The sequence below is a fragment of the Canis lupus genome, chromosome 5 (genome assembly GCF_003254725.2).
Source record: "Canis lupus dingo isolate Sandy chromosome 5, ASM325472v2, whole genome shotgun sequence".
Classification (NCBI taxonomy): domain Eukaryota; kingdom Metazoa; phylum Chordata; class Mammalia; order Carnivora; family Canidae; genus Canis; species Canis lupus.
Window position 1 is genome coordinate 73,883,219 of NC_064247.1, and position 26,633 is coordinate 73,909,851.

General features: G+C 41.6%; 1 long non-coding RNA gene across 2 annotated transcripts; it reads left to right on the forward strand.

Moving 5' to 3' along the window:
• Window positions 1-22,336: 22,336 nt before the first annotated feature.
• On the forward strand, window positions 22,337-26,416 carry LOC112647601 (uncharacterized). 2 transcript variants are annotated; one of them, XR_004815671.2, is made up of 3 exons: window positions 22,337-22,616; window positions 23,018-23,192; window positions 23,589-26,416. It is a non-coding gene; the product is annotated as an uncharacterized LOC112647601 (long non-coding RNA). The 2 variants fall into 2 exon arrangements; XR_003128373.3 differs by having other exon boundaries at window positions 23,063-23,192.
• Window positions 26,417-26,633: the final 217 nt, after the last annotated feature.

Below are 26,633 nucleotides of genomic sequence, written 5' to 3' on the forward strand. Positions count from 1 at the left end.
TAAGATTTGCTATTTATTACTGATTTTAAGCATATTGCAATTATGATTTTGACGATTTTGAGCAGGTTTTGATTGTGATAGACTTCTTCATGTCTCTTGTGCTAGGAAGACATTGAGTTTCTTGGACCTATAGGCGTATAGCTTTTATTAAATTTTTAGGCGGATTATCGACTATTTCTGCAAATACTCTTTTTGCCCACATGTACTCTCTTCTTCATGGAACACAATTACATGTATATTAGGCTACTTGAAATTGCTCTTTGGTTCGCTGATCCTCTCTTTTCATACAGTGTATTATTCATTTTACACACCATACATTTCAGGTCTAGAAGCTCAATGTGAATCGAAAGAAAGAAAAGAAAGAAAGAAAGAAAGAAAGAAGGAAAGAAAGAAAGAAAGAAAGAAAGAAAGAAAGAAAGAAAGAAGAAAGAAAGAAGAAAGAAAAGAGAGAAAAAGAAAGAGAGAAATAAAGAAGACAGAAAAAGAAAGAAAGGAGAGAGAAAAGAAAGAAGAAAGAAGAAAGAAAGAAAGAAAGAAAGAAAGAAAGAAAGAAAAAAGAAAGAAGAAAGAAAAGAGAGAAAAAGAGAGAGAAATAAAGAAGACAGAAAAAGAAAGGAGAGAGAAAAGAAAGAAGAAAGAAAGAAAGAAAGAAAGAAAGAAAGAAAGAAAGAAAGAAAAAAGAAAGAAAGACCTCTTTTATGTCTTTTTAAGTCAAAGCCATCTTTAATTAAAGCTCAACTTCTGACCATCTGGAATACAGTTATAATTGTTCTAATGTCCTTTCCTGCTAATTTTAACATCTGTGGCAGTTCTGGGTCAGTTTCAGCTTATTCATTATTCACCATTTGGGTCATATTTTCTGGTTCCGCTGCATGCGTGCTGACGCTGGGATGTTAGCCATCGTGAATTTCACCTTGATAAACATTTTGGAGATTTTTTTGGAGATGCAGTGACGTTTCTTGGCAACAGCTCCATCATTTTGGATCTTCCTAGGTATGATTTGCTGGGCAGGTTGGAAGCAATGCTCAGTCTAGAGCTAATTAACCCCTACTACCGAAGCAAGGCCTTCCTGCGCACTCTCCCCAGTGCCCATGAAATAAGAGGTCTAGCCGGGATGAGCGGCATTATCCCTGGTCCTGTGAGAGTATCAGACAATGTTCTCTTCTGTCCTTTTGGATGAATCTTTCCCTTATTTTGAGTAGTTTCCTCACAGGCCTGTGCTGATCACTACTCTGCTGAGTATTCAGGGAGGACCGTCTTGCTGATCCTTGGGGTTCTCTCCACATGCAGCTCTCTCGTCTCCAAAATTCTGCCCTGTGTACCGGGTTCACAGAAGTCTACATATTATAGCTGCCCAGTCTCCCTGGACACTCAGCTCAGTGATTCAACTCACAGAGTCTCTTCTAGTTCCTCCCACAGACTGCAAGCCTTTTCAAGGAAGTGAGCTGGAGCAATCATAGTGTTTGCTTCATTTTTCTCCATCTCCCAGGGATCACAATCTTTTGTTGCTTGGTGGTGTACAGTGTCTTGAAAATAATTTTTCCCTGTATTTTGCCTCTCTTCATTTATTGGTTTATTTCAGGTGGGAGGGTGGATCTTGTTAATTTATCTTACATGGAAGCAGAAGATATGCTTCCCAATATCTTATTTAACCTTATCAATGAGGCTTTGAAATAACTAAGCTACCCTCATTTGCAGGGGAGGAGGGCGAGGTGCAGGCAGGTATCATAGCTTGTCTAAGCTCACACAGCTCCTAAGTGGTAGTGCCCAGATCTCATCCCAAGTTTGTGTCTTGAAAATAGTTACTTATATTCTTTCCTGTGCTATGCATTCTCTTGAAAGGATCTCGGTGGGAGGAGAGGGCTTGAAAACAGGAGCACAGAATACTCATTGGAGCACTGCAGACCACTTTCCTGCTCCTTCAGGGTCTGAATTAAGTCAAAACATAGGGTGCAGACACAGGGACCTCACCAGGATCGGTCACCATCCTCCCATCTCATAGTGAACGATACTCTAGCTCAGCAAGTCTCAGCGTTGAAAACAAACAAACAAATGAACTCTTGGTTGGGGAAAATATACAATGTCTTGAGTTACTAACAACAACAAATTGGAGAAAATAAAGATTAAAAATTAATATACTTAGTTTCTTTCCTGAGCAGAGACTTGGTTGGGCATTAACGCAGGCCCAGCCAATCGTTGGAGCCATGTGACTCCAGCCATGGCAACTGGCCCAGCCTTTACTTCCAGGCCCTAGGCTGGGTCACTCCAGGTTCTTCCCCAAGACTTTGTTCATCTGGGGCCAAAAGAAAAGGAGTTTTGTCTTTTGGGACACAGGATAGGAAGGCATGAGTCAGAGCTCTCTGGGAGCCACCTACCAAACCATGCAAAGAACTTGTATGCAGTAGGAGAGAACAAGACGACACATAAGGCAGACACAGGCAAGAATTGGAGTACAGTGGGGCTAGGCAGTGTGGGGGAGGGTGATACATCAGAGAAAAAAAGGAGGTCATCACAGTTTGGTCGTTCATAATCTGCAGATCTCACCAGATCAGAAGCCAGTGCCTGGACTTCCCAGTTGCATGATCTAGTAAATCCTACCGTATGCCTAAACTGATTTGAATTGAGCTTCTGTTACTTACAACTAAAAGAGTCCCGGTAAATATGGAGAGGAAGCAACGTACCCAATACAAGATCCTGAATTGTAGGGAGGCAGGGATGAGACTTCATTATATATCACATATAACTGGGCAGGAGAGGGAATTCCGGGCCCTAGTTTCTTCACCTTGGGGTGAGCAAAGGCTGCCAATTATTATTGTCATTGGCACATGCATGTTGAAGCCATAAAGACTTAGTGCTGGGCACATTCTCAGGGTTTTCGGTGATCCTTCCACAACCAGTGAGGAAGATCTTGTTAGAGTCTCCCTATGGAAAATGAGCAGAGAAGTTAAATGCCTCGAGTCCAGAGCTGGTTTGTGTTGGAGGCAAGATTCTCAAATGCAGGCAGCCTGACTTTCCCACCATGTTCTTGACCACTGGGCTGTCTTGCCACTGTGCTGGAGCATTTATCGGCCTTCTGCTTGAGCACCAGGTGACGTCAGGAAGTGATCTTTGACTGGTCTCTGACAGCATAGCATGAACCTTTATTCTGTATCAGGCAGTTTCATCCAGATTTCTCCCTGAAGGATGAAAGAGCTGATGGCAGCCACATTTTTGAGCAGAGGAGGAAAGGAACTAGACTGTTCTAGTTTTTTTTTGTAAAGTTGTCTTCTCACCCATTATCCAAATGACTCCTCATTTGATGGTGGCTACAGTTCAGAAAGTGCTGGTCAAGATAGCTGAGAGTGAACCCTGGGTGCAAACCTTCGTAACCTAAGTTCCCAGAAAGATTCCCTGTCGCATCCCAGGTGTCACTCTAGCAGAATTCCAATGCGGTTCCTGCTAAACCAGTAGATCAGTGTGCTTTTCCTACAACGACACCACAGCACTTGATTTTACAGAGTTCCCAGTTGCCCCAATTACAAAATGAATGAGAAAAGAGATGCCCAAAGGGAAAAATTGGGGCCACAGGACAGACTTTGCAATTTTTCAGTTTCTGAATGATTCAGTAGGATGCATGTCACACTAAGTGGATGGGTGCCTGTTTGGACAAGTGAGGCCAGGAAGTGATTTTCCCTATGGCAGTTTTCCCTTTGAAATTCTTTTTGTTAAAAAGTAAATGGGTTTTCAACCATCAGCGGGACCAAATCTAATAAACAAAATGACACAGGCACCTCTGGCATTTTCTATGATGGCTTTGGATTTTTTTTTATCAGTGGTAGGGTTTGGGGAAGTTCTGCTGGGCGTCAGAAGAGAACTCGGTAGGGGCTGCATGTTTAGACAGGGTGGGGCTGGGAAGCAATCACAGAAGGCCCACCCTGGGTCTGGGCTGTGGGAACAATAAACACAGGGTAGACTCCCATGTCATAGGAAGGAAGAGACCATCATTAAGCTCTCTGGAAGAACGGAACTGCGGAGTCTCCAGTGGCTTTGGGGCTGGTGTCATCCCATCCCTGAGGTCATCATCACACATGTCTTTCTCACACACCAGATGGTCTGTGCCTTGGAGTTGGCAAGCTGATGCTCCTCCTGTCCCAGTTGGCCAATACCTACAGGCTAGAGTTTGCAGGAAGAAAGTACATTTGGAACCACGAAGAGGGGGAATATTGCCTCAAACCTACTTGGACAACTTTACCCGGCAGATGGCAAACAGGGAGCCATGAGTCCTTGGATTGGCTCTGCCACTTACTAGCCCTGTGTCTTTGGGCAAATTCCATTACCTCTCTGCGACCCAATAGTCTCATCTAAAAAGTAAGCAGTTATAGCCTGAAGAAGCCTTAGAGATTATCTAATTAAAACAAGCTATTGACTCTAAAAATGAAGGGAATAGCCAAGAGACCATTGTTCTATTGCATGTAGAATTTTCAGGAGATTAAAAATTCCTCATTTTTATTCTCTACTGTCAGGTTGCAAGTAAAGGAGCAAAAAGGAGATTATAGGAGAAACATCAGAATCCCTCAGCACATATTCAGAGGACCCTGTGTACTAATATTTCCTTAATATTTGTCTTTAAGCCAACTCACATTTTTTTCCCAATAGAAATACTTAAAAAGGAATCTTTATATCACTTGCCATAATAAGAATTTTAAAACAGTGTATTATTTTCATTGTATTTTTTTCCAATTACCTTCTAATTAGATACTGTTGCCTGCCAAAGGTTCTAGCCTCAGGCTTGTTTTCTCCTTAATGCTTGCTAATCTCTCTTTTTAATAGAGAAGTATTAAAGACCTACTCATTCTGAGCCAAAACACTTCCTCTTGATGTAATCAGCAAGTGAGAAAGTGAGTCCCTTTTCAGTAATGTTCAGCTCCCGAGATTTCATTGTTGTTTTGTTCATGCGCTTCCGAAAACCATCTCCAAAACTACCACTGGTGCCTGGTTCACATTTTCTGCAGTTGGGAATGGGGAATGTAGGCTCTCTCATGCCTAACCAGAAGTCCAATTAAACAGTCAAATCCCTGGTAGGCTGAAATCGGCCCTGGCCATTAAAGAGATTTTCTTGCAAAGGGCAGGACCCTGTGCCTTTACCACCAATGGCTTTGGTGCAAGCTTTATACAGGTGTTCCATAAAAATAAACTATTTTCGAACAACACTGGCCCTGTCCAGTGCCTCCTGGAGAATGATAGAACAGAAACCTCAGCAACTAGGCCGGGCATTGTACCAGCTGCTCCTGTACCCACTTTGAGAACTCAAGCTTCTTGAGAACTGATAAAGCTCTTGAGACATGGCTACAGAAGTCAGGCTATTCCTATCCACATAAAACATCCGTAAGCAGGTCCACATGGGTCAAAATACTAGCACACAGTAAAATGTAAAAGTGGAGAGGTTTGATAGAAAAATCCCTGTTTTTTTTTTTTTTTTCTTTCTTTAAACAGCAAATTTTAGAGGTGCCTGGGTGGCTCAGTTGGTTAAGTGTCTGACTCTTGACTTCAGTTCAGGTCGTGGTCTCAGGGTCATGGGATTGAGCCCTACATGTGTCTCCACACTAGGTGTGGAGCCTACTTAAAATTCTGTCTCTCTCCCACACTCTCTGCCCCTGCTCTCTCTCTCTCTCTTTCTAAAGAAATTAAAATTAAACAGTAAATTTTAATATCTGAGTATGTTGGTGGACACTTGAGAAAGTGACACTGTTCACTGTGTTGATATTGCAGGGAACACTGTTGATAGTTAATGAACTTATAAACCATGATTCAAGGACCTGGATCTTTAGGACTGCGGTTGCTCCCAGATCAGGGGCCGTCCAACAGATTGATGAGTTTAGGTTCCAAGATGAGGCATGAGGGTCTTGGTTATGGGGTCAGTAGTCCTCTGCGTGTCACATTTGCTTTATCAGGGAGACAATGGTGGTGGTGGTGATGAGGATAGTTTAATTAAGCACCTGAAACAGGAGCTGTTTTACTCATCATCTCCTTTAACCCCTCCCACGATCAAATGATACAGATCTAATGATTACACTTTACAATAAAGACTCTGAAGCACAAAGAGGTCAAGATGTCTACAGCTGTAGAGTCAATTATGAGGAGGGAGCTCAATCTTCTAAATCAGGCTTGTTCTATCACGTTTCCTGAAATCTTCACTGATTTGCTCTCAGGATGAGTTTGCCTTCCCCATCCCTCCAAAAGCCCTTCATCCCTGCCACGTATGCTTTGGCTCTGTGGAAGCTCCCCCTGGAGCATTTTCAACACAGAAATGTTATGTTTCCAAGACATTTGTATCCTCCTTAAACACACACGTAATCCTAAGACTAGACATGATTGGAGAGAAAGAGTGTACTTAGGGTTCCTTAAAGGAATTTTGAATAAATTATACTGGGCACTTTCCTACACATAGTAACTCAAAGAAATTCATACTGTTTTGGAGATTTCAAGCTTAAAATATATCTTCGATGGAGTGCCTACTGAAGATTGAAAAAAAAAAAAGAAAAGCTTAATATCGACGATATTAACATGGAAGTTTGATGTTCTATATGAAGTTAAATTGCTTTGATTTGTCATCATGCAAGAGTTAGGATACTCTGGCTACATTTACTAGAAGAGTTAGCATACTCTGGCTACATTTATTACTTCTATCCATTAATAGGTTCCTATTAAGCACCTACTATATGCCACACACTGTGACAGGGATACCAGTGATAATGGGCATTATGAAGAAAAAGCAAGCTGTGATGGTGCCTTGCACAGGGAGCTGAACCTAGTCTGTGGCTTTAGAGAAGATTCCCAAAGCCAGTTTTGAAGCTTGCTTCCAAGGAAGAATATGTACAGGATATGTGAAATCCCCAACTTACAAAATCATAATGGCATACCTCCAAAGTCATGTTAGAAATAAAATCCGAGGAGAAAAAATGCTTCTTTTAAGTAATCCCTACACCAAACATGGGGCTGAAATCAAGAGTCACATACTCCACGGGCTGAGCCAGTCATGTGCCCCTACCCCCAAAAAGTTACTTAAATATAAAAAAAAAAAAGTTACTTAAATATAGCATCAGTTATACCAACTATTGATAGGACACATCCAATCTGGACAAAGAAAAACAGTGGTGTTATAAATCATTTATTCATTTTTTTCCTTTTCGTGGTAAATGTAACATTTGCCATTTGAACCGTTTTTAAGTGTACAGTACAGTGACATTAAGTACACATTAACATTCATAGTGCCAAGCTACCATGGCCATGATCTGTTTCTGAAGTTTTTTTTAATCACCCCAAGCAGGAACTCTGTAACCCATAAGCAGTAACTCCCCAATCTCCCTTCTTCCTCTGTCCACTGGTGATCTCTAGGTTTGTATTCTGACTCTTTGAATTTGCCTCTTCTAGATATTTCATAAGTGGATCACACACTGTCCTTTTGTGTCTGCCTTATTTCACTTGGCATGATGTTTCTAGATTTATCCACATTGTAACACGTGTCAGAATTCTATTCCTTTTTATGGTTGCTTATGTGGATAGACTGCCTTCATTACCCCTGAATCTGTTTGTGGATCTTGGGTTGATTTCGCCTTTGGCTCTTGTGAATAATGCTGCCGTAAACATTAGCATATGAATACCTGAGTCCATTTTCAATTCTTTATATATCTAGTAGTGGAGTTGCCTGAAGTCAATTCTACATTTAGCTTTTTGAGGAATGTCCGCACTGTTTCCTGCAGCAGCTGCATCATTTTCCATTCCTATTCCCAGTGTATGCAGGTTCCGGTTTCTTTACACCCTCACCAACACTTGTCATTTCTGTGTTTTATTATCGCCATCATAATGGGTATGAGGTGGTATCTCATTGTGCTTTCTTTTAAAAAAGATTTTATTTATTTATTTATTTGGGGGAGGGGGAGAGAGCGAGCGACCACATGCAAGCATGGGGAGGAGCAGAGGGAGAAGCAGACCCCTGCTGAGCAGGGAGCCTGATTTAGGACTGGATCCCAGGACCCCAGGATCATGACCTGAGCCAAAGGCAGATGCTCAGCTGACTGAGCCACCCAGCTACCTCCTCTCATTGTGCTTCTGGTTTTCTTGATGACTACACTGAGCATCTTCCTATGTGCTTCTTGGCCATCTGTATATTGTCTTTAGAGAAATGTCTCTCCAAGTATTTTGGCCATTTTTTAAATTGGATTGTTAGTCTTTTTTGGTGTTGAGTTTTGGATTTTTTAAAAAATATATTTTCTGGATATTAAACCTTTATCGTGTCATTTGCAAATGTTTCTCCCCATTTTGTAGGGTTTGGTGTTTTTTCTTTCATTTTGTTGATAATGTCCTTTGAGGCAGAAAGTTTTGAAGTTTGCTGAAGTCCAGATTATTTGTTGGGTTCCTGTAGGTACTTTTGGAGTATTAGTTTGTGAGGGCTGCCATCACAAAGCACTCTGGTTTTCTCTTTCACCATATCAAAAATACCTGTGGTTTCCTCTGAGGCCTCTCTCTTTGGCTTGCAGATGACTTCCATCTTACTGCCTCTATGCATGATCTTTGCTCCTCCGTTGTGTCTCTTCATGTGCCCTAACTTCCTCTTCTATTTTCTTTTTAATTTTATTTATTTGAGAGAGAGAGAGAGAGCGAGCACAAGCAAGCATGAGTGGGGGAGAGGGGCAAAAGGAGAGGGAGGATCTCAAGCAGACTCCGTGCTAAGCAGGGAGCCTGACTCGGGCCTCAATCCCAGGACCCTGAGATCATGACCTGAGCTGAAGGCAGATGCTCAACCGACTGAGCCACCCAGGCGCCACAGATTTCCTCTTCTTATAAGGACACCAGTTGTACTGAATTAGCTTACTTTCTTGTTAAAGGAGACAGAAAAAAAACCAAATAAATGAGATAATACTTGATAGCAACGAGTTCTATAATGAAAAATAAACATAAAATTCCAAAAATGAAATGCCAGAATGGAATGGAGAGTGAATGAGGGAGAGAGACTGTACTTAAGTCCAATGATCAGGGGAATCCTCCCTGAGGGCTTGATAGTTCACTGGCACCTGACTAATCAGAAAGGACCAGGTATTTAAAAATCTGGGAGAGAATTCAGTCTCACTACATAGGAAACCACACACTTGAAGCCAGTGCCCTTGCTTACAGTGGCAGGGCCAAGATTTGCATCCAGGTCTGTCAACCTCCCTTTGAAACAATTTGTATTATGCATTTCAAGATGAATCAGCCAAAGTGAGTGATTCAATATCATGTCAGTAGTGGGAGAAAAGGTAAATGGCAAAAAAAAAAAAAAAGAAAGAAAAGGAAAAAAAAAGATATTATTTATTTACTTATGTATCGAATTTATTGATTCTTTGGCAGCCATGAGGGGGTAATCAAATGACATATTAACTTGACCAGTATTTTGACAAGCTGCCTGGAATGTAGGTCCCCAGAATTATGTAAGACCAATAAACGACATTTCTTGCTGGGTAAGGTAGCAGACATTCCATTCTCCAGATCCAGGGCTGGCCACAGGGGGATTTCTGGGTGGCCAAGGAGAACAAGAAGTTGCAGATGCTTGGTTTTTGCTGGACTTGCCTGATGAACATCGAAATGACAAATTGTCTTTCACAGTCCCTAACAAGGGATGACAAAACATGGTGGTGGCTCAGTGTACAAGTCACATTCCACTCTTATAGGCTTGTGAAAAAGCCAACCCAGTTCTCAGAGCTCTTCTGGACCCCAGACCAAATTCTTCTCCTTGGGAAAGCCCCACCCAAAAGCAAACACGCCCCAAACACACTGCATTCTCCCACAGCACAGCTCCCAGAGAGTTGCGTTGCTCAGCACAATCTCAGCTTTTAAAAAACACACCATAGGAGAAGACCCTTCTCTAGGGAGAAGAGTTTATTTCTGATTCCCTAGGCATTGGTCTTATTTGGTACCTTTTTAAAAAAAATTTGAGCTGCAGAGAAGACATCTCTTTGGGGTTCTGATAAGTCTTCATCAATAAGAGCTCCACCTCCCCCTCCTGCCCAGGCAGGGGATTTTCAATCCCAAATTCATTTCTCCAATCTCTGTCACTCGCTGATTTTCCATATTCTGACCCCAACTTCTGTGCTTTCTTTATTTTTTTATTACCTTTCCTCAGTTACATGTTTCTAATTAGAAGCATCATGTTTTACTCATCTTTGCCTGTAGTACCACAACACCTATGATGCTTGAAATAAATATATTCTCAATAATTTTTTTTTAGGGAAGACCAATTTATCTTGTGAAAACCTTTATGTTTTGCATGTACTTTTACAAAGTTGGGAGCTGCTATTATTGGCTTATGCATACCTGTAATAAGGGTAGCATTAGAGGCAACTCTGATAAATGCAGTAGATGGATATTATAGAAAAAATGATGTAAAGTTGCCACATCACACAATCTAATTGCATTATTTCAAAGGGAGAGGAATAATAAACAGAATAAGCCTCTTTTTAATTTATGGCTGGGGAAGTTGATATAACAAGTATTACAATTTGTAGACTGTCCAGGTACTTACAGCCACTAATGTAAAGCTTGATGGAACAATATAAAAGAGAATACTCTCTAATAGAACAGAACACTTGAAAAATTAACAGTACATATAATGTGGTTGGAGTTTTAAACAACATATATTGTGCATGAGTGGGAGCATTATAAATCATTTTAAGCATAAATAGTAATATCCATTAAGAGTAATGAGAATACTCAGGGATGCCTGGGTGGCTCAGTGGTTGGGCGTCTGCCTTCAGGTCAGAGTGTGGTCCCAGGGCGCCAGGATAGAGTCCCACGTCAGGCTCCCTGCGTGGAGCCTGCTTCCCCCTCTGCCTGTGTCTCTGCCTCTCTCTCTCTGTGTGTCTCTCATGAACAAATAAATAAAATCTTAAAAAAAAAAAGAGTAATGAAAATACTCATTGACTTTGACTCAATTCTCTGTCTCATGGGAATTGATGTTAAGGAAATAAGTCCAATAGACAAAAAGCAATTCTATACTAGTACAGATCTTCCCTCAACGTATGATAGGGTTACATCCTGATAAAGCCATTGTAGGTTGAAAATATCATAAATCAAAAATTTATTTAGTACACCTAACCCACTGACCATCATAGCTCATCTTTGCAGATGTTAAATGGGCTCAGGACACTTATATTAGCCTATAGTTGGGCAAAATAATCTTACACAAAGGCTATTTTATAATAAAATGTTGAATAACTCATGTAATGTATTGAATGTTGTTGTGAAAGTGAAAAACAGAAAGGCTATTTGGGTACAGATGGCTGTCGGTGTATTGTTCACCCTCATTGGTTGTGTGGCTAACAGGGAGCTGTGGCTGCCACTTCTCAGCATCATAAGCAGCATCAGACCACATGTCGCCTGCCCAGGAACAGATCCAAATTCAAAATTCAAAGTACAGTTTCTACTTAATGCACATCACATTCATGGCATCATAAAGTCAAAAAATCCTAAGCTGAATCATTGGAAGTCAGGGACCATCTGTATAGACAAGATCTTTTTCATACTTCCCCAAAAATTAAATTTAAAAATTATGTGGTGGTTAGACTTTCAGTGTTGTAAGATCCACATTACAGTCTAGGCAGCTGATATATCACACACTTTGCTTAAATGTTGTTAATGGAATAGGTAATAGCACAAACTAGGATATGTTTTGATACCATAAAATGGGAATAGAAAAGCACATCGGTGATTACAAATAGGTAAAATATTCATGCACACAGACAAAAGCTGATTTCTGGTAGTTATGGGGCTGAATTGACTCATTCACAAAGCTTGTGGAAATGTAAAGATTTTTTTTCTAAAGCTTTGTAAACCAATTTTCTGAATTCAAAAGATAAATAAACTAGAATTGACATAAGGAAGATTGGTTTGATAAAAAAATTAAGGTATTTATTTTTATAAGGTATTTATTTTATATTTATGTCCATTCCTCTCTTACTGATCTGAAATGGAGCTCCATCACTCTGTCTTCTAACAACAAAGAAAAGATCAAATAAATTTTTGAAAAGCGGAAACTTTCCTAGAGAGAAAGAAGATAGTGATCAGGCGTATAAAAGCAGACATCTCCCTTCAGGGCTTGTGAAAACAATTCTAGGGTCTGACGACTCATTAGCGTCATTTTCTATAAATTTTGAATTTTATTAGAGAATAAGAAGGATGCCATTAGATTAGGCAGGCCCAAATATTCTAAAATGGAGATTATTTAAGTCCCTTTGGGAAAACCAAAGAAGTGACTGAATCTTTTTAAAGAGAAGCAATCTTGTCCAAAAAGCCTGATGCCGATTATTAAATTGATGAGCATTTACAAATGCGTGTTGACACTAACGTGGTTTGTATTTTTGTGCCAAAATAACTCCACAGACACTATGTTGACAACTGTACCTTGAGGATGGAGAAGCAGAGGACACTTGCACCCTGGTTTCTGAGAAGCATTTGATGAAGTGTCCCTGATAGTTGTGTATGCAGGATTATGACATGGGGACCGGGTTGTAGGGCTCTGAGCATGATCATACGTGACTGAGGAGGTTGATTAATGACTTCTTGTCAACTTGGTGGGAGGTCTGCAGCAGAGTGACATGGGGATCACTCCCCGGGTCTGTCCTGTTTGTCATTTTTTATCAGCCACTTGAGTTGAAAGTATGCTTATCACATCTTCAGCTGCCACAATGTGGGGAGGGATTGCTCATTGTGTAGACAACAGAACCAAGTACACAATGAAATCAACCGGAGGGAACAGTGTTCACTGGTGGGATATAACAGGAAGAAACAGGAAGTCTTACTTTCTGGACTGACAGTAAAATTAATAAGTTTTATTATGAACCTCATGTTTCAAGAGGGTCATCTTAAAAATTTAGAGAAATCAAGAGAAAGGTCAACAGAACAATGAAACGGGAAAGAAAGCGGACAGGTACCAGATTCTTACTCTGTGCCTGGCACTATGCTATGCTGGGAACTTTATATTTTACTCCCCAAAAGCCCTAGGGCATAGACACTGTGTTCATCAATTTATAGATGAGATTAAGGCTCAGAATTTAAGGAAGTTGTCCAAAGATTAATAACTAGCAAAGGACCAAACTGAAATTTGAGTCCGGGACTATAAGTTGCGCAAACCTAAACTACTTTCTCCTCCAGGAAAACCATCCAAATTTATTGAGAACACAAGCATTGTCTTCATATATTTCGAGCATTAGCATATAAAAGAGGAAGCAGACATATGGGTTTCCACATACAAGAATTAAACACATTTGGTGTAATTTCTTAGAGCAGCCAACTCTGCTACTTTAAGGAAGGAGTTTTAATGCGTAGAATTATCCAACAGTGCAAACATCTAGCCCACATGAATCTTGAATTTCCTTTTACTGGAGCTGTTTAAGCAAAGAATAGAAGGTCATCCATCCTGGATATATGGAACAGGTTCCTTAAACTCTTTCTGAGAAAGCGGTGGAGCTCAAAGACCTGCACAAAGTGGTTGAGCTCAAAGACCTCCCTTCCAACGCTAAAATTTCTGAGTCTGTAGGTCAAGCCCACATGAACTTCAACTATATTTGGAAAGGATCAATTTGCCAACTTCTCTGTTTCAGTACTTCTGAAGTCCTGTTTTTTAATCCCATGCAGCATTCCAGATGGCTGGGATTTAGTTTCCAGCCCTGGAACTTGCTAGCTCTATGACCATAGACCTAACCTTTCCACTATCATCTCTCCCCCTTGCAAACGGAGGTCCTAATAATGCCTTTTTCAAATGGTTGTGCAAACAAGAAATGGGATGTTCACTTAAAAACAAAAGATCACAGCAAAATCTTCATAAATGTTAATTATTGATAGTAACAGCACTGGGATGGTAGTTATGATAAACAGAGTGTCTTACATGTTTTTTTTTTTTCTTTTGTATTCTTAAATTCTTCAAGCAAGGATATCAAGCTGCTCAATGTAGCAACTTGAGGCTTGGATGGACCAGAATATCTGAGGTGCTGTCTTTCCTGTTACTCCACTGCACACTCCCCTTGGGATCAAGTCAGCACCCAGCAGAGCGCCAGCAGTTCTGGGGAAAGACTCAGAAATTGAATTCTACTTGGTGTCACTTGACTCAAGATACAGATCAAGAACCAAGAACCCCTTCCATGGGTACTTTTGTCTTCTTGCTATTTTAATTCTGTCTTTTTAATCATTGACATTTATATATGAGGCATATTCATCTATAATACATTCAAATGGCGTGGAAGTGTGTAAAATACAAAATGGGAGTCCTCCCTAACGCCACGCATTAACCCCCAGCCCCAACACACACACCTGCACGCACACATATTCCCTAAAGGAGAGCTTGGTTGAGAACTCCCAGAATTTCTGTTTTTGCCTAACCACAAAGAACTCCCACTTCACTATTTCGTCTATGTCCTCAACAATCACGGGAGGTATCATCACTTTACGTATGATGATTGTAAAGATCAGAAAGGCAGAGTGGAACATTCTCCTACAGGTAGCAAGTAGCCATTAGGGTTGGAAGTATTCTACATCTGTTGATTCCTATCTCAACAAAGGCTTCCTTGAGGTTGCTTGAACCAGACTTCTGGCTTGTGGCACAAAGAGTCATGAAAAAGATCATGAAATCAAAATTGAATTCATTAGTATTTGCTTTGAAGCTTGCACATTTAAGAGAAAACTAATTTATAGGGCTCTGCAAAGAAATATATAACTAAACCTGTATCATCCAAGAATGTGTCATAATTCTTTCCTTTAAAGTGTAAGACAAAGCCATTACACTTAAATTTTTAAGAGGCAATTTAGACATTTTGATATCTTCTATTTGGAATAAAATATGATTTGATACAACCTCAATTTCTAACTAGTTTAGTCTTTTCCTACCACCAACTCGTGGGAGGAATTCAAAACGCTGCAATTCGGGGGAAGAAAATGTTTGTCTTTCTTCATAACGCTTCCTTTTTTGGGAGTTGTTTATTTAATAATCAGAATCAGACATTTTTTTTTGCAGGCTTGGCAAGTGGCTACCAGCTTTGGATCCATTCTGATTTGATTAATTGGACCACAGAGAAGACACTGGAGCAGAACTGACTAGATGTTTCCTTTTTTTGTAACTAAATATTTGGACTTTGCTGCATTTTTTTTTTCCTGTATACATGAGACCACAGTGATATATTCTTAAATCCAGTGTTGAATTTAGAACATTTCACATTTTATTCTGCAATACCTTCTCTTCCTGCTGGGTAACTTTTTGAAGTTTAAATTCAGAACTCACGGTACATGAAATGCTCAGACTTTGCATAATATGTCTATGACAGGTCCTTGGTGTGGCTAGCGGGCCCTTCCATATGTCACAGGATGACATGTGGTCAGGTTCTGCAGACCAGAGTTTCCCAGGCAACTGAGTCGTGCCCTATGGGGATTCCTCGGGAAGTTGAAAAAAGAGGTTGGAGATGAGAGGTCTGGAGCCACCACGTCTCCAGGCCATTGTTTTGCTTTCTTTTGTCTGCTCTCCTGCCTTCCCCTTGATTGTAGCCTGAGTCTCCTACATGGGGAATGCATTCCTTTGCTGGCACTCCAGAAGCTTGGGGGGGGGGGGGCGGGCAGTGGAGCGGCACACACAGAACTTTAAAAAAATATTACAGCTTGATGTTTTAAACAATTAATATTTTCATGTTTGATAAAAAAGTTGTAAAGTGAATCAAGTTACATAAATGTGAGTAAATAGTTCAGGTGGAGAAAAAAAAAATACAAGGTAGCAAAGAAACCCTTGGACTCAGTTTCCAAATTCTCTATCATTTCTAGTTTTTCTGTTTATATCATTTTTCTTAACAACAACAGTGATATTGACACCTAATGCTTTATTTTCCTTCAAATTCATACGACTTCTATATCTGTCTGTACAGCTATCTGATTGTCCTTTTTTTTTTTTTTTTTTTTTGAGTAAGGAGGAAGCTATTCTTTATGGGCTGGAGGGAAGGAAAAAGAAACCTACAAGGCTGCCTGCTGGTTTGTGTCCAGAGAGCTTAGTCTGGAGTCAGATAAACCTTTATCTGAAGCCCAGCTTCATTGTTCACTAATCCAGTGGTCTTGGGGAAATTATTCGGTTTCTCTGTGCCTCCGTTTCTTTCTCTGTAATATAGGGGGAACAACTGTACCTTCCTTGTAGGATTATTGAGAGGATCCGATGGCCGACGCAGACAACGGTTTAGCGTGGTTCTCAGCACACAGGCAGTACCCACTATGCTCTAGTTATTGTTTATTCTTATCATTATCAGGTTTCTAAGATGCTGCTAATTCCACAACACCTTATTTCACAATGGTTCAAATGTGAAGAGAAGTGTGTTTCAGAAGGATGGTGTGTGAAATCGCTCCAGTGAAGCTTTTGGAGTCCTTATAAATATCTTGCCAATTTGCATCATTCATTAGGATTATCCTCTTGTAATTGGTGAGATTTCCGGAGCTATCTTTGCTTCCAAGACTTCCTCCCAATCGTGGTGTTGTCTGGGGACATCTTTGGAATCATCCTCATGTCGTATGTTGGGACATGGCACTCATGGCACCCCGTTCCCATGTTCTCAGGGCTAAGCAAAGAGAAAGTGAAATGCCTTCAGTTGATCCTAGAGTATATTTATTTCTAACCAAAGATATAATATAATGCCTTTAATCATTTTAAAAGTTTGCCTTCCTGTATCAATCCCGGCTTATTGTTTGGTTTTGTTTTTAAAAAGCAGATCCCACATCACCTTCTAGAAACATACCCATTTGTTCAGCCACTTTGGAGCCTTATAACTCTTGATAATTGCCTTTTAATTTTATTATAAAAGTGCATTACAGATGATAGTTCTAAAAGAGATGAGATTTTCCAAAAATAATACCTTTTTTTTTCTCTCTCTCTCTTTTGAGAAAGAGAGAGTGAGCGAGTGTGGAGCTGGGGGCCAGAGGGGAAAGGCAAAGAGAGATGGAGATAATCTCCTGCGATGATCGTGGAGCCCAATTCTGGGCTCCATCTCATGACCCTGAGTTCATGACCTGAGCCGAAACCAAGAGTCAGATGCTTAACCAACTGAGCCTCCCAGGTGTTCCACATACACATTTTTAAAAGTGGTGAGTATGTACCTTGAGTGAGAAAGGTCAGATGAAGCAATTGGCATAATCCATCCTGATATATGTAATACAAGGTAACACTTCCTTAGGGAAAGCAACATAACAAAGATAGTTTAATCTGTCTTTTTTTTTTTTTTTTGCTACGATGAAATCATGCCTAGTCTTTTCCAGTTTCTCTAATAAGGGTAGAGGCTCAAAGTGGATGCCCAAGTTTACTGGATGGAACGCAAAACTCAAACACGCTCCATTCCCTGCCTCCCCCCCCCCCATTCCAGTACCACACATTGGATTTCAAAAAAAAATTCTATGAGAAAGGAGATGGAGAACATTATTCAGTCAAGGATTCATTCATTCATTGTGTAATAATTCCACAAATAACATTAAGAATCTTTTGAGTGCCTTGCACAGGGCAATGATCGCTAAGGTTTGCTGTGTGTACAATGTTACATCATGGAATGGAAATGCCTATGTGAGATACAGACCACTCCCCACCCCACCCCCCATTTTACAGATGGAGGAACACACTGCTTTTCCTACTGAAACAAGCTTGCAAGAAATGAGTAACTCACTCATTTGGATGGCAGCACCATAGTTTTATTCTAGTACAATCTATGATATTCTCATTTTTTCTCCCTTTCCCCTTCTTTCTTCTTCAGGTTATTATACAAACCATTATGGATCCCCACCTATCGAGTCCCACACAGAGTCCCTCTAGGATGGATCCTGAGACCTACTATCTTCTCATTCTAGACTCTTTCACTGGTGTGCTTCAACTCTGAGACACCGATGTGGGCATCACCTCACATTCTGATATTTCTAGCCCAAGTCTTTTCTCTCAGACCTTGCTCCAGGCTGACACCTGTAAGTCTCAAGGCCAGCTAAGACTCAACACTTTAAAAGCTTACTTCGTTGGGTCTCACCCCCACCTACCCTGGCCCAAACCTGATGCTTTTCAGAGATGCTACTTCGCTAAATGGTATCCCCATCCCTCTGGCCAGGCAAACTGGAAACCACACTCGCTCTTGACACCTTTGTCCTCCTCACCTCGGGACTTGTAATAGATTCCTGTAGATCTCCATGTCCACCACCCCCATCCTTTTACCTCATCTCTGTCCCAGAAAATGGCACTGCCCTCCTCATTGTTCTTCCTGCCTGGTCCCTTTCCAACCCGTTCTCCACACATCAGGCAGAGTGAGATTTCTCCGAATGCCAGTCTGCTGGTATTGTCCTGCCCATCTTCAAATTTTTCAGTGGGATGCCATGGATCTGATAACAGACCAATATTCTAACATGGTTCCAAGCCTCTTGTATGCATCCTGTCTCATGATTCTTTGCCCTTTGATGTCTGCACTTGGGCCACCCTGATTCTCTGTCGGGTCCTTAAATGAGCCACCTTCATCCACGTGCAAAGCCTTGCCAAACTGCCGATGGCCTGAAAAGCCACCTCCATCCCAAAGTTTATGGCCATCATGTCTCTGTTTCCTTTATTTCTCAGCTCAGATACCACTTCCTCACTGAAGCTTTTCTTAATTTGCCATACCGATCAGGTCAGTACATTTTAGGCAAAACACTTTAAGTAATTGGTGCCTACAAACTTATCTGTGCATTTATTCAGTTAATATCAGTTATCTCTACTAGAAGATAAGCTGGTGAGAACAAAGACCATGTCTCTATATTTACCATTACGCCCTCCTATGTCTAGCGTAGAGCCTGGAGCATAGTAATAGTTGAATACATATTTGAATAAATACACTGTGATGAGGTACAATAGGATAATTACATGATTAAACTATCTGGTGTTCTGGTCATTGGTGAAAAAAACCATCTCTGCCTCTAGAGTAGGGATTCTCAAATGTTAGTAATGATCAGAATCACCTGGAAACCTTACTGAACCTGCTGGCTCCCACCCCCAGCTTTCTGATTGAGTAGGTGTGGCTGTGTCAAATCTTTGCATTTCTGATGAGTTCCCTGGTGAGAACTGTTGCTGCTGTTCTGGGGACCAGACTTTGAGAAACCGTTGTACTAGCCCATATAAATTTTGGAATATACTTCTTATAGTTTTGGGAGATCATCCCTTCTTCATCTATTGCACTAGGCACAGCCTACAGGAATGGTTATTGGATGCTACAGGAAACGGACAGGTTTGCTCTTCCTTGTCATTTCTAGCCCTTCGGAGAGTCTCCCATGTTGCAACAGCCATGCCTGGCATCATCAGGGATTCGGTTTCCAGCAGGGATTTACTCACTAGCAGGGCTCTCCTGATTCTCAATGGGGACAAGTGCCTGCAACTGAAACTAAAATGGGGAGGGAGGGCAGGGAGGCTTAGGTTTCAAACATCTTTCACTGAGGAATTAGTTATAAAGAGACACACAACAATAAAGGCTGAACTGAGCCCAGACACCGTCATTCACAGCAAGCTTACCCTCTGAAACTGGCTGTACGCCAGCTTGCAGCCAGGTGCCTCTCTTGGATCTGAGTCAAGTGCCCTGCGGCCACCTACGGAGCACTCAGGTAGGATCCTGAAAGCCCCTCACCTCCATCTGCCCTGCTTGATTACTGTTTCAGGTCCCACCAAAGGACTCCCAGCTGGCTGGCTGGGGTCCAGCGGCTCGGGCTCGCCCATCACATCATCTGTGCCACCATGGGGAGGATGGGAAGGACCGTCAGGAGAGAAATGACAATTGGGCCACCTTCTGTGCTTGGAGCTCACCTCAGAGAGGTATTGTTTACACATGATTAGAGTGTTTATAGCTTATTATCCTGGGCCTAATGGCTGCAGAAAGAAACAGGAGGGCCAGACCATCAAAGCTAAGATACAGGTTTTAATAAGACACAAAACGAAATAATAGGACTTTCTGGGAGGAGATGGGGTGGAGTGGCATAAGATCATCTGTACATAGAGAAGGGCATTTATAACATGTCCTGCAAGCAGATGAGCTCACTGGCACCACACACGGATGATGATCAAGTGCAATTCAGAGGGAGGACACTGTTTGCCCAAAGGGCATGTGTTTGAGCACATGCATGTCTAGCTGAATTGGAGGCAGAGGATTTGTGCTTGTTTTATTAAACATTTGAAAGTACCTAGTGTGGTGGTCATGTGAGTGCCTCACAAGCACTCCGCTTCAGGCAGGTAATTGACCAAGGGCCCAGCTGCTGTCCTGAATTCTGTGGAAATTCTGCATTTGTGTCACAGCAGCCAGGGAGTATGACAGCAGAAGCCATGCTAAGGCATACCCTTCCACCTCCCTCCCCCACTCCCTCCCCCCACTAGGAAACACACAACTCCTCTGCTGGCTCCCTCTGGCTTCAGGTCATTTCAGTGGGCTTCTAGAACCTCCTTAATATTGTATGGAAGTCTAAGATGCTTCTACCCAACCATCATTCCCTCTCTCCTTCACTTGGGGTCAGGCCCTCATCGCAGACTGATGGGTTTGCCAGACTTACTGGCTCCTCCCATTCTTCTCACTGACATTACCCCTAATATTCTTTCACAGTTTCTTCTTTGCAGAGGATCCTAGTAAAACGATAGGGCACAGGGTATTTATTCTTCACCCTGGTGAAGAAACAGGACTTTCACTGAAAGGGGTGGATTGAGGTTCAAAAAAAATGGAGATGTTTCTTCTGTCCCTTGGTCCAGGGCCTCATTATCCACATCATCTTCCAGGATTCTCTGCTTTCTACCATCTGTTAAGTTCCCCTCTCCCAACACACGCACATGCACGCAGTTGTTCTCTAGAGGGTCTTCAACAAAGGTCATCATCCCAGGAGAATACTTTGGCATTCAAGATCCCCTACATTCATGACCCCTTTTTATTCTTCTTCTCTCCCACCTCAAATGGCAATCTAGCATTTCTCAAAACCACCCACCATAGGAAAGGTCATCCTTCAGGTTCTAGCCTGAAAGCCTACTCTACTTGTGGAGTCATTAAGTACAAAAAATGAAATAAATAACCTATGAATCCTATGATGAATATATACTATTTTTCCCAATTGCTTTTTTATCTGGTAGGCAATTGTGTACAATTGTTATGAATCAAGAAACGTAAGTCAGATGCTGTGTTGCCTTAGGAATCTTAATCAGCGTCTCTGGGCTTCCATTCTGTCATTTGAGATGATGACATTACAGAGCTATTGTGAAAATTATAGAAGATAATATTATATATGTGAAAAGTTTGCATAGGGCCCTATACCCTTTAATGGCCTATTGGGTGCTTAGTGTTATTATTACAAAAATAGTTATGGTAAAGAAATAGCACATGGTGATTCCAATCCTTAGCACATGGTGTGATACATAAACAGGGCTTAATAAATATTTGCTAGGGCTGCCCGGGTGGCTCAGCAGTTTAGCGCCGCCTTCAGCCCAGGGCCTGATCCTGGACACCCAGGATCGAGTCCCACGTCAAGCTCCCTGCATGGAGCCTGCTTCTCCCTCTGCCTGTGTCTCTGCCTCTCTCTCTCTGTCTCTCATGAATAAATAAATAAAGTCTTTAAAAATAAATAAATATTTGCTAAATGAACATCCTTTACGATAAGGCTTCTCAACCTCAGCCTCATTGACATTTTGGACAGGATAACTCTTTGTTTTGGGGGTTCTGTTCTGTGCAGTGTAGGACATTTAGTAACATCCTTGGTTTCTACACACTAAATGCCAGTAAAAACCCCTATGCAAGTTATGACAACCAAAATGTCTCCAGACATTGCCAATGTCCCTTGGGTATAGGGAATGTCCCCAGTTGAGAATCAACAGTTAAGGTAGAATTAACATAGCCCCTAAACCTCAGCAGCTTAAAATCCAGTAGGGAAGCTATCCCAGATTATTTCAGATTTAGGTTTAATTTTCCATGTCCTGTGACAGAACAAAATACTGAATGTTTGAAGAGCACAGAGAAAGGTATTGGCCCATTTTGGAGGATTCCGGGGTAGTTTGCTTCCCATAAGCTCAGGCTCATGCCAATTACGGCCTATTACATTGACCTTTACAGATGATATGGACTCATTAGGTCAATCTGAACTCATGATGAGATCTGGCTTGGTTTCTAGCTCTGTGGTTAGAGTGTGTATTCCAGCTTTAATATTTTAGAAACGGACAATGTGAAAATAATAAAAGGAAACCATATTTGGGATGAGGATGGGAGGCCGGCAGGGGGAGCTCTCCTACCTAGCACTCAATTGAAGACCCAACAAGAAGAGATAGACCTTGCAGGTGGATGGATACTGCTTTACCCTCACTACTATCCCAGCGGGAGGAAGAAAGACTTTCCTTCTCCCCTAGCAACAGCCCAGCCAATGAGAGCGTGTTACAATTCAGGCAATGAAAAGCCACCATACTTCCAAGGCCCAGTTTACACCAATGGCCTTTTTGTTTACAACAGCCTTCCCAACATCCCCTTTCCTTTGTAAAAGTGGTCCTCTGTGTGCTCCGGATTTGCCTCTGGTTTTGCCTAGCTTAGCTTTTGCTCATTGCCGTTGGCTGCTAGTCCCAAATAAACCCACTTTTGCAGGTAACATAACTGGCTGTTTTCTTTCTTTTCTTTCTTTCTTCCTTCCTTCCTTCCTTCCTTCCTTCCTTCCTTCCTTCCTTCCTTCCTTCCTTCCTTCCTTTCTCTCTCTCTCTCTCTCTCTCTTTCTTTCTTTCTTTCTTTCTTTCTTAAGATTTTATTTGAGGGAGAAAGCATGAGTGGGGGTTGGGGAGGGGCAGAAGGGGAAGCAGACTCCCTAGGGAGCAGGGAGCCCCACTAGGGGCTGGATCCCAGGACCCCAAGATCATGACCTGAGCCAAAGGCAGACGCTTAACCAACTGAGCCACCAAGCACCTGGCAGTTTTATTTCAAAGTTTAGCAACAACAGTAACACTTTTTTTGCCTTATGCCTAAATTGAAGATTAATATTTCTGCTTTCTAAGGGACATGGCACTCTCCAAAGCCTGAGGAAATCACTCTCTTTTCAGTGTCTTTTGACTGGGTCAAAAGACTCGGTCAGCAAAAGGAGTCTGAAACAGCTGCGCTTCTGGTAGGTGCCCTGCTCCACTGATGAGAGAAGTGAGGGATGGACAACTGTTATTTCTCCAGAGCACATCGGTGAGTTATTTGATATGCTAAGATAGGCCTGGGTCTGGACAGGGAGTGGAGGCTAGATAGTTTGCATAAAAAGCAGGGCAAAGGAGAAGAGGGGAAAGTCTGGGTTTATGGAGACCTCCAGCAACATGGTGGGTGGCCTGATGACTTGTAAGAAAGGGATATCTGATACTGCCCTAAATCAGTTTAAACTCTGCTGTAAACCCATTTGATGGTGGTGATGGTTGCACAATATTGGGGATGCACTTAATGCCACTGAATTGTACACTTTCAAATGGTTAAAAAGGTAAACTTTATGTCGTATGTCCTGGTGATGGTTAATTTTATGTGTCAACTTGACCGGGCTGAGGGGAAGCCCAGATGACTTGTAAAATATTATTTCTGGGTGTGTCTGTGAAGGAACAGATTAGCATCTGGATAGGAAGTCTGAATAAAGATCACCCTCACCAATGCCTGTGGGCATCATGCAATCCTTGGAGGGCCTGACCAGAGCCAAACATCAGAGGAAGGGCGAATTCATTCTCCCTACTTGAGCTGCGACACCCACCTTCTCCGGCACTTGGATTCTCGGGCCTTTGAATTCAGACCAGAACTACACCAAGGGGCTCCCCTGATTCTCATTTCTTCGGGCTTGGACTGCAGCCATAGCACTGGCCTTCAGCTTGCAGAGAGCACACCATGGACTCCTCAGCCTCCATAATCAGGTGAACCAATCCCTGCTCAGAGCTATGCTCCTATATACATGCAAAGTTCCTATTGGCCTTGTTTCTCTGGACTAAGATGGTATTTCACTAGAACAAAAAAAATAAAGAGTATCTGAGTCTCCATACTTTAGTAACAATGGCCATGCCCTGTCTTGAGTGGTTTGGGACAAACAAGGCATGGTGCTCTTTGTCTGGTCGAGGCAGGACAGAGAGGAGAGGGGAAGATGTGAGAGTTGGTGACATGGAGAGTTTGGCAGGAGCCAGGGGTCATGTGAGAAAGAACATGTCTAGGAAGTCTCCCAAGTTCTGGCAAGGTTGCTAGATGTCCAATAGTACAAGGGATCTAGGGCCACTCTTTATGTTCACATTTTAAGGAACGGGGTGAATTCAGTCATCAACCGGCATCCATAAAGATGGAGTTTAAAAGGTTCAAAAAGACTGTAATCTATGTTCTAGCTTAGAGCTTATCAATTGCTATTTATGGTACTGATCTCATGGGTGCTGTTTTAAGGGTCAAAGGAGTTAAATAGCTCTACAAATTTAATGCATATCAATTTTTTAGAAGATTTTATTTATTTATTTATTTATTTATTTATTTATTTATTTATTTGAGAGAGAGAGAGAGAATGCACAAGCAGGGGGAGGTGCAAAGGGAGAGGGAAAAGCAGACTCCCTGCAGAGCAAGGAGCCCGACATGGGACTCCATCCCAGGACCCTGGGATCCTGAGCTGAGCCAAAGGCAGACACTTACCTGACTAAGCCACCCAGGTGCCCCTAATTCATACCAGTTTTTGATGTCTGATGCTACCTTTCCACATACTGTTCCTTCCCTTTGTATCTGTTAATTGTTTACTGGTCATCATATTACATCCATTTGATAGTTATTGACTTTGGTTTTTGTTCTTTTAGTTTTTATCCTTCTAAACTTCCTCCTCCCTCCCACATGCCTGATTTTTATCTCTCTCAATTCCTTTCCCTTCTCATTTAAGTATATAAATGCCATGTTGGGTCTGACCTGTGACTTTCCTGGGTGAGCAATCTGACATGCAGGGATAGCCCATGTAAATTATGAAGGTCCTTTTTGGTGTAATTCTGAAAGTTAGCAAAGAATGCCAAACGCAGCCCATTCCCAGCTGAGCTGTGGTCCAGTCAAGCCTTCAGGGCTGGCTACCAGACATCTGGTGGGCTCCAGGAGTACCAGGCTTTCACTTCCCACATGAAGACTCCCTGAAACTGAAGCTACTGCTGGCATGATTGGGATTGGGTTGTACCCCCGAGACCAGTGCCTTACGCTCCCCAGTAAAGACTGTGTTTCCACCACCACCACTTATTCAAATTTTGTCAGCTGGTAATTTCCTAACTTCTTTGTTCATTGGATAGTCTTACTTTCATTTTCCAGTTTAGGAAACTATTTTGCAGAGTACTTTGATGCTTATTTTCTTTCAGTGTTCATGATGCTGGGCTCACTACCAAGTAAGCAATCAATTAGTGGGAGTACCTTTCACCGTCGCTGTTGTCATGATTATTCATTTCTTAACCAAACTGGAGTCTCTCTCTGCTACAGTGGGACTTTCTGAGATATATGTATGCCTTGTGCTTCTATTTTCCTAGTTTCTACATCATTAATTAAGCATAGTATCCTTCATATGCAAGATTGAACTCTAAATTGTGGCTCTTAGGAAAAGATGGAACCTTGTGAATCTAATGTTTGTGGGTGCATTCCCTGGGTGTGAGAGTGATGGTATCCATAAATGTATTTATGCAACCTGTGTTCATTGGGCACTTACCTTTTGCGTGGTCTGAGACAACACCTGGGCTCCCCACCTCCCTTCCCCATTATAGGGGCAATGATACAAGTGTCCCCGTTGCTGCCATGATTTGGATTTTTTGTTTGTCTGTTTTTAAGATTTCATTTATTTACTTGAGAGAGAATGAGTATGTGCAGTGGAGAGAGGGGCAGAGAGAATCGCAAACAGACTTTGCTTTGAGCGTGGAGCCCAACCCATTGCTCGATTTCACAACCCTGATATCATGACCTGAGAGGAAATCAAGAGTTGGAAGCTTAACCCACTGAGCTACCCAGGTGCCTCATGCCATGATTTGTTATACCTCAGCTCTCTCATAACAAAGGGGGTTCTAAATTTTTACTAAGTGTGTTATGTTATATTCCTTGGATGGATTATGTCCCAACCATTCCACACTGGTGGAATCTTAATACCTGCAACATATTCGATATATGTACTACTAGTCAAACAAAGCCATGCACAAGTGTATCCAACACAATCTCAACTATATAAAATGGCACTTATAGCCGGAAGATACTCTGTAATCTGTGGTCATCTTTGAGGGGCGGATAATGAATTATTCGGATTCTTTCATTTCATTTTTCTGTATTTTTCAAGACTTTCAAAAGAGAGCTTGTACTGGCACTTATTACTATTTTTTAATTAAGTAATTTCTTCAGTCCCTCTGCAGAAGGCCTACTTTGCCATTTCCAAAATGTAATGTGGCAATTTATCTGCTTTCTTTGTTGAGGGGGGGGCTGTTTTTGTTTTGTTTTTGTCTGTATTCTCTTTATGTGCTTTGAAACTAAAGAAGTGTTTTATAATTAAAGCAGTGTGTTCAAAGCTGTGTGTGTGTGAGAGATCTTTCATTTACTGTACAGTGAACTCATTGAACAAAGCAATATTTAGGCAATTCTGAAAAGATTTTTTTTTTTTTTTTTTTTTTTAGGCATGAG